Source organism: Cibotium barometz, chromosome 65 (assembly GCF_041138505.1).
Source record: "Cibotium barometz isolate CiBa-2024 chromosome 65, ASM4113850v1, whole genome shotgun sequence".
NCBI classification, from domain to species: domain Eukaryota; kingdom Viridiplantae; phylum Streptophyta; class Polypodiopsida; order Cyatheales; family Cibotiaceae; genus Cibotium; species Cibotium barometz.
In genome coordinates, this window is record NC_141110.1 from 11,718,323 (window position 1) to 11,727,225 (window position 8,903).

Consider the following 8,903-nt stretch of genomic DNA (forward strand, 5'->3'; position numbering starts at 1 on the left):
ATCCATGAGAGTCCGGCTTTAGTTAATGCAAATGTTGATGCCGATGCCCTCTTGCTCCTAAGAGGCCTTTTTCCTTTTAGGTAAGAGGCCTTTTTATTCTCCTTCAAGCTTTTGTAAATTTTTTCTCCACAATATGTTTTTATGTTTTTTCTCCAACAATTATTCTTTTTCTTTTCTTTGATTTGTTCATTTCCTCTAACACTTTTGTTCATTTCTTCTCTTTGGAGTGCATGTGCTTGTGTTTTCAACTAAGCTTACCAATAAAAATGCTATGACTCTAGGAGTGCCACCTCAACTAATTTTACATGTTTTGGTGGGCCTTAATGTTTCCATATTCTTGGCACTTTATTGTTTAAAAGCATAAGAGCTATGTAGGAAACTTAAAACATGAGAAAAACATCAATGTTCTCCAACTATTTCTGATTATGGGTGAAGTTGAAGTGTTTCCCTCACACAAGATGTAGTTATTTTGATTTTGTACCTTTAATGGGTGCAAATTCATTAATGGGTGCAAATTCTTATGGTTCCACTCACATAAGGGATGGAGGATGTTGTTGGGTTTTTATAGATGTGTACTCTAATTTTATAGGTAGAAAATGTTTATCATGTGCACAAGTTGTTTCTTGCATCTTTCTCGATTGTGGGAAGAGGTTCTTGTGATATTGTTTCATGTTTCTGGGTCACCACACGTGAGTGGTTGGGGAAACTTCTAGTGAGGTTTGTGGGAATGGTGAGGGCTTGGGAGCCTTATGGTTAGGAATCCATACAATTGATTTTCCATCATAGAAGCTTTGAACTTCTAATATATATGCTTATGCAACCACTATTTTTAAGGGATAGGGGTTCCTTGTTGACAAGGTATCTTGCCTTGTTTTTAGCTTTTTCTTAACTTCTTGTTGGCTCCTCTGGGATGAAAGATTTGCCTTTGAAGCCAAAGTTTGGTGTTGTCCTTCTGAAAGTTCTAGACTTTGAGCAAATGTTCGGTCACCCATGAGGTTTCCTAGTCTTTGGTTTTTGTGGCCTCAGTTGGTTCTCCAAGGGGGAAGACATGGATATGCTTTGAAAGCCATAGAAGAGTGTTTCCCTTTTGATGAGGAGTGGTTTATTAGACACAAACCATGATTAAGCAAGGGATTTACTTTTTTGGTGACCTTTGTGTGTGTGTGTGTGTGAGTCTTGGCCTTATATTCTTCTTCGCTTCCTGATGGTGCTTCTTTGAGGATCGTTGGGGTATCCAAATTTTGGTTCTCTCTTTGAATTAGCCTTGAGAAATGAGCAAGTTTCATCTCGAATTCCTTATATATTTGGGAAGTTTATCCCAAAAATGCGAATTAAAGACCTCCTTTATGGTGAATTTAAAATGATACACTTGCATATTTTTAAGTGAACCCCATAGAGCTAGGACCTAGGCTTCCTACCCTAGAGAGGTCATATAAAACTTAGTGCTCAAAATAGGCTCTGCCGTGCCATTAGTCCAAATCAAGGATTTCTAAGTGCTTTTGATTTGAACCTTAGGATTTTAAATGGTTTCTAGTAGAAGGTCTCAAACCTTTGCTTGTTGGGCAACATACGTGTGGCTTTTTAAAAAAAGGGGGCAACAATAATGATATATTTATATTAACAGGGCAAAAACAGCCATTTACAACAAGTCTTTTTTATACCACTACCACATCATTTCTATTCCTAGTCCCTATTGAGAAGATCACATATTAGATCCCACCTCTCATCCTCCCAAACAAAGAAGACATCTCCCAAGATATGTGGTACCGAAACTGCATACAAGAAATCAAAAGAATATTAGAAATGAATATCTTAGGGGTCTACTCTTCAAATAGTCACCCTTAGTCCAGACTTTCACCCACCACCACTGGTCAGGGTTTTCAATCAAGGCCATAAAAGTATCCACTAGTTGCTTCTCTTTTTGGTACCAGCTTTTAGTTTTGGGGCCAAACTTGGGATATTTGGTCCTCACATCTTTCCAAGTGTACACTTGCCACATATCAACAAATATTAGGGTACCCTAGTATGTGTTAATATCCCAAGTAGGAGAAACCATTTGGAGCACAAGGGGACCCTCCCTTTCTCTCTCCAAGGGGCTAGTAAAAAACAAGAGGATCCCTTCTCAAAGGCGTTGGCTCTCTCTCTCTCTCTCTCTCTCTCTCTCTCTCTCTCTCTCTCTCTCTCTCTCTCTCTCTCTCTCTCTCTCTCTCTCTCTCTCTCTCTCTCGCCATACAGAGGGCAATAACCTTGACTCAAAGGCCCCGCCCATGCCTACATCACCATAGGAGGATTAGGACCATCATTTTACACCATCACGGGACTCTAGCACCCCATGTGGGATATCTTAGGATGATATGTGAGCCTATGCTCTTTGTACATGGTAGCATCTCAGCTCTAACATCTTAGCTTTGTCATTTTCTTTCATTTCATTTTAGTACCCATGATGATGTATTCCATGGACATGATGTAATCCTTTTAGTCTCATAGGTAATTCTAGCCTTTTGTAGACATTAATATAATTCTCTCTCTCTCTCTCTCTCTCTCTCTCTCTCTCTCTCTCTCTCTCTCTCACACACACACACACACACATTTATGTCAATGGTGGGATATGAAATTGTTAAGAAATTATAACATAATAATGGAATCTATGCATGGGTGGCTAAGGTGTACGACATCATGGAACCCCATGTGCATAGGGTTTTGGGATGATTGAGAGACAATGACTAGTAACCCCATCATCTAAACCTAATTAAAAGGAGGCCTTGTGTGGGAAAGAGGAGTAAAAAATAAGTGGAATAAGGAAGTAGATGGTGTTGCATGTGGGGGGGAGTGGGGAGAGCGGTAGAGGTTTCATGCCACTAAAACAACACCCCAATAGAGGGGTGTCATGGCTCTAATGTGGAGAGGAAGGACTGGTGAAGTTAGCACTTTAAGAATAAAGGGTTATGACCTTTTCCAGTGTTGGGGAAATGTATTTTCAAGAGACATTTACTCTTTTATTATTTCTAAAATGAAAAAAATTGAAGAAACTTTTTTATAATTGTATACTATAACAATTGCATTTTTTCGATTGGCTCAATTCCTTAAACACCATCCATATTAGTGTTTAAAACATTGTCCCCAACCTTGGATAGTTTTTCCTTTAAAAAATCTACACATCAATCACTTTTAAAATAAAAACCCCAAAGACACCACGCATCAACATTTTATTGTGTCATGGCAAGGGAGGTATTAGGTTGCCAAATCAAAAAGGGTGTATAATGAGGCCTTAAATTTTGAGACTCATAAGCCATAGGTCAACCATCCTTAATAAGAACCAATTATAAACCCACTTGTATCAAGCAATAACCTCGAAGGGTTTGCCAAAATCTAGCAATTTCAACATTTCAGTTAGTTACCAAGGCAACTTTGAGCTTGCCAAAGGCACTTTCACACACATTGGAGTCCATTTAAAAGGTGTATCCTTCTTAAGAAGTTTTGCCACTCATGGGGGAGGTAATCTTGGCCTATCTTTGAATAAATATGCGGTACCATCCTGTGATCCCAAGAAACCCTCAAACTTCTTTCATAGTCTTAGGCTTTGGCCAATCACTTTGGTTGGATTAGCTAAGATTCCATTCTTTGACATAATGAATCCCATATATTTAGTGCAATCATTAAAGGAAGTGCATTTATTCTTTTTGGCAAAGAGTCTATGCTTTCTTAGGATCTCCAAAACTTTACGAATATGCTTCTCATGTTCTGCAACATTCTTTGAATAAACCCAAATTTCCTCAAAGAACACAAGAATAAATTCATGTAAATACTCCCTAAAGATCTCTTGCATGTCGATTAAAAGTTATAGGAGCATTTGTAAGACCAAAGGGAATTATTGTAAATTGATAATGTCCATACCTTGTATTGAAGACAATCTTTGGAATATCTTGCTTATTAATTTGGATTTGATGGTGCACCCAAATTTTAGATCAATCTTTGTGAATATCTGAGCACCATAGAGATTCTCCAAAAGCTCATTTATCCTCGGGATTGGTTGCTTTTTTCTTATCGTTAATAGATTTAATCCTCGATAATCAATACATAACCTTAAGGTATCTTAAGATACACTGGGTTGGATGAAACTTTGTTCCAAAAGTTACCTCAGTTGCTCCTTAAGTTCAATAAGTTCATAGGAATAGACACCTCTTTGCAGTAGGTTACGCTCCCAATATAAGCTCATCAATGTTGTGATCTACTTTATGAACTAGGGGTGTTTCTACCAAATCCTCTAGAAATATATCAACATATTCACTCAACCACTCAGGTTCTTTAGAATTTGACTCCTTGCCAAGTGGATTAAGCTTGACAACATAGATTATTTACTTCTTTCTCAAGCCGTTAAGCATTTGAAATGCCTTCACAACTTGTAAGGTAGGAGTTCCTATCACTCCGATCCCTTGCACCTTGTTCTCGTGGATGCCATTTTGGGTGAGCCAATCCATTCCTAGAATAGCATCATATAAATCAAGAGATAAGACGTTGAACCTATATTCAGTTGCATTACCATCTAAATAAAACTGAATATTGTTTATCTCATGGCAGGTGTGAGAAGCATCTTCCCACTAGCCAATTCAACTTGCATTGGTTTACCACTTCTTTGTTCCAGATTCAAATTTCACAAGCAACTAGACAATATGATCAAATGAGTACTACCATAATTGATTAGAAGTTTAAATTATTTATCTTGGTAATCTATTGGTTCTTGGATGATGAAGAATTGTTGATTCCGACCTTGATGCTCAATAGCTGCATGAATTATTGCTACTTCTTCTTCTTCCAAGTCTTCCATAGTAAGGATTTGGGCATAGTAGACTGAGTTTGGAAGTTCCTTCTCTAATTTTTTGTCATTTTGAGGTGGGGGTTGATTGCTTTTCACGAAATCTACTAGGTCTCTAAAAGGAGGGTCCTAAGTAGGATGGGCCAAGATTGGTGCATTAGGACATTCACTCATGATATTTCTAGGCTTCTAGCACCCAAAATATCTTCTCTCCCTCTACTGGAGTTACTACAATGACCCATCTATTATTTGGGACTCATTCTTTTGTGGACACGTAATCTGAGAACCTTGGTTGGATCCTCTATTTCTCCTTCGCGTAGACTTAGGCCGATGGAGTGAAGGTTCTCTTCAGGGCAGGAGATGGAAATTCCTTAACTGAGAGGTTTCTTTAGGGAAGCTTTAGCAAAGTCTTTAGCCATTCTTATAGCTTCAACAATAGAATCTGGCTTGGCATTCTTTACAAGAGTGTCCCCATGGGAGGGTAAAGCTCTCTGATAAATCTTTTCAAAAGGACAACTTCATCCATAGGTGGGGCGAAACAGACAAGGTCTGCATACATCAAGTGGCATGCTTCAATAGACTTTCCTTCTTGTTGGTGGTGGGGCTAAGTCCTAGAGGCTCATTCATCTTATCTTCTTCGTATCCTGGGCGATAGAATCTATAGAAGAAGGCCTTCATATCATCCCACCTTAAGCAAATCCTAATTGAGATTATTTACTTCCACATGATTCTTCCAACTAGATCAAGTTGTCTCAGTAATCTTCAGACATACTAAGGCCATCTTGTTGTGCTCATTAGAGTCTGCTATTCATAAATATTCATCTATAACGTATATCTAGTTTCGTACATCTTCAGTAACATTATTCCCTTCGATCTGAAGAAATGGAACAAGTTACGATTTATTCTTGGGGGGTTCACCTGAAAATATGTAAATGTAGCATGTGAGTTCATTAAGAGGGGTATATTAATTCAAAAAAATACAAAATTACAATTACAAGAGGGGTTAATTTTTATACCAAATTTGAAAAAAAATTGTAAGTTTATAAAGAAAAAAGAGTCATTTTATTCATAAAAATATGTAAGTGTAAGTGGTTTTTTAAATACCCCTTAAACGCACATGATACATAAAAGTTCTTAGAGGTGAAAACCCCGAGGATTTATGTAAGGCTTCACGAATATTATTGTTTGATTCTTCAACAACAGGCACCACATTATGGTTAGATTTCTCTAATAATCTGGCTCATGGTTGCCTTGAAGAAAATTTAATTCGTCTAAAAGTTATAAAGTTCCTAGGCATAGGCCCATACAACCTAAGCTGAGCTACAACCCTCATCCTAAAACTGATCATAGTTAGAGAGAGATTCTCCCATACTCCTCCCATATCATGACATCTTGACTGCAACAATAAGTTCTGATAGTGTTGTTAGTAAACCAACAATGCCATCACCACTCAACCTAAGTTGAAAAATATAGCTCCTCGCTAGAGCAAGCTTCTCACATCGTCCACAACCTAATAGTAAATGCTCAAATGCAAAATCTATCATATGATGCCTCCTGAGGCAATCTAGGTATCTTCGAAAGATATAAAAAAGTCATCTGCTGCTCTATCTAAAAAAGAAACCCAGTAAAATATTGTAAGTTTATTTTCATATATGTGCTCTCATACCAAATGTGAGACCCCTAACCCCTACTAACAGAGAAGCCATAATGGAAGACTAATCTAAGGGTAGAGAAAACTCATCGGGGCCTTTATACATTAATATCCTATCGCTTGGTAATGTAATAGCTTTCTCGGTATAGCTCAATTGGAATAGACCTTATAATGGGAATATAATTGAGTACAATTCCTCCAAGTAAAAATATCTTTTTCATAATTCTCACAAATAAGAGGCATTGACAGCTCCCTTGGGCTCAACATACATCTTCTTCCTCAATTTTGAAGGGAAAAGGTTCCACCATAATTCTGCTAAAGATTCTACAATCCAAAGCCAATTCCCAGGTTTTTCGCAAGTTTCTAGTTTGCACAATCAAGTTTGGTCTCTAGGTTTAGAAAGCACCCAAAATTCGGGTCCACCCAGCTACCCGCTTTCCAATATTTAAGTTATCACCTTTGACTAACTCAGACTCAGCCTAACCCCATCCAATTTGAGCATTTAGCATGCTACCCTTCACTGGGCCTATGGAACCAATATTAATGCATACACCCGTATTTGAAATTCTCTTTTTCATAGTGTACACATACTTAAGCAGAAAACAGAGTTCACACATACACTCCATGGTAAACATTTCTTTTTGGATAAGAATTACTAAAACAACTTAACTTAAACTCAAAAATATGTCCAATACATCATCATAAGAAATATTATAGCATTCTGCAAAATATCTATCATCATCTCCACACACCACGATTGTGTTCCCTTAGACAAGGAAGGTATACACTATTGAGCCCGAACACTCCCAGACCACTAAGCCGACCAGATAATCACACAAGTCTCGCATTTGAATCCAACAGTGTCATGCCAAAATCTAGGGCATCACTTCTACCAGCCATACCACTCTGAAGGCAAGAACGTTCCACCAGTACATGAAACTGATGTGCATGTCCAATCCCGAGACTTGACCTGCCCTACCTAGGACAACTAAAGCCTTCCCTTGTCCATCACATCGATCATGTTGGGACCACACCCACATCCGATCGAGATGGGTCAAAGTCTTGGGTGACTGTCCTCATGTGACATGACTCACCACTCGGGCACGACATTTACAAAGAAAACCATGTACATGTGTGGTACCTTCACAGATGTACACAACACATGATTTCACAATGAATACAAGGGTAAACAAGTAAAACATGATAAAACAATCATGCATCACTTATGCATCCATAATCTTGGAAAACCATTGCAAGGATTCCACAATCCTCGAGTCACAACTCTGACAGTGCCTCTAGCCACAAAGTCAAGTGAGGTCCACCATTCCATGAACAATATCCAGTTACTCAAGATTACTTGAATTTAGAGAGAATCCTTATATATTATCTATAATCACTAAAGATTAAGAATCAATTTAAGACGATGGTAAATCTTATGGTGGCTTTGTGTCCCTTAGTTCTTAAAGTCATAACTTTTGTTAGACCTCCATAGGCGATTCTAGTCTTCCAACATATTTAATGTTTTAAGGGATTTAGGCCTTTAAGACCTTCTATTTAAAGTCTTATTTAGATAACAACCACTTTTTATACTTCAATTCTATACAATACATAGTTGAGTATACTTATGGGTCTTTTAAGGACTTGAAAAGTCTAAACTAAATCATTGATTCATTCTATTGGTGGCCAAAAACTTTAAACCTTAATCCCTACTAAATTAACTAGATGCTTGGCTCTAACTACCTCTCCTTCTCTCTTAAACTTATTTAGGTTAACCCTTTATCTGCAAGGTCTACTTTAGTTAACCCTTTATCTTCAAGGTCTACTTTCGTTTTAATATCTAGACTATGGAGGGAAATCTCGCTTATGGATTTGGTCTAAGTGTCTTGTTACTTGGCTTAAAAACACAATATCCTAGAAATCTCACCTTATAGATTGAATCTAAGGCTTTCTGTCTCTAGGTTTAAAATTAGATGTGTTTCATCATATTTTAAACCTTGATTTTGATGTAAATAATCTCCTAAATTGATTTCTAAGGAAGGCTTAATACCAAAGATTAACCTTTTAAACATAATCTCCTTTCTAGAGAGAGACTCAAATTTTGACAAGTCTTCTCTCTCTAGAGTTATTCCAAGGTACAACTTGAATTCAAGCCATAATTTTAATCCCAAAAAGTCTTCCTAGGTCAAGGGTTAATTCTATGACAATATTCTATCTATAATTTGATTTCTAGAGAGATAAAAGGGCTCTAGAGAAATATTATCTTTCTAGAATTATTCCATCTTCCTTTATTATTTCCAAGGTCATTTCCTAAGGTCTTCATCTCACAAATTATCATAATTATGAGAAACAAAAACTCTACTTCAATTTAACAATGTTTCCCCTTATGTGAAATGGAATAGCTATATATATGCACACTAGGTGTATATAGAAAAGGGCACG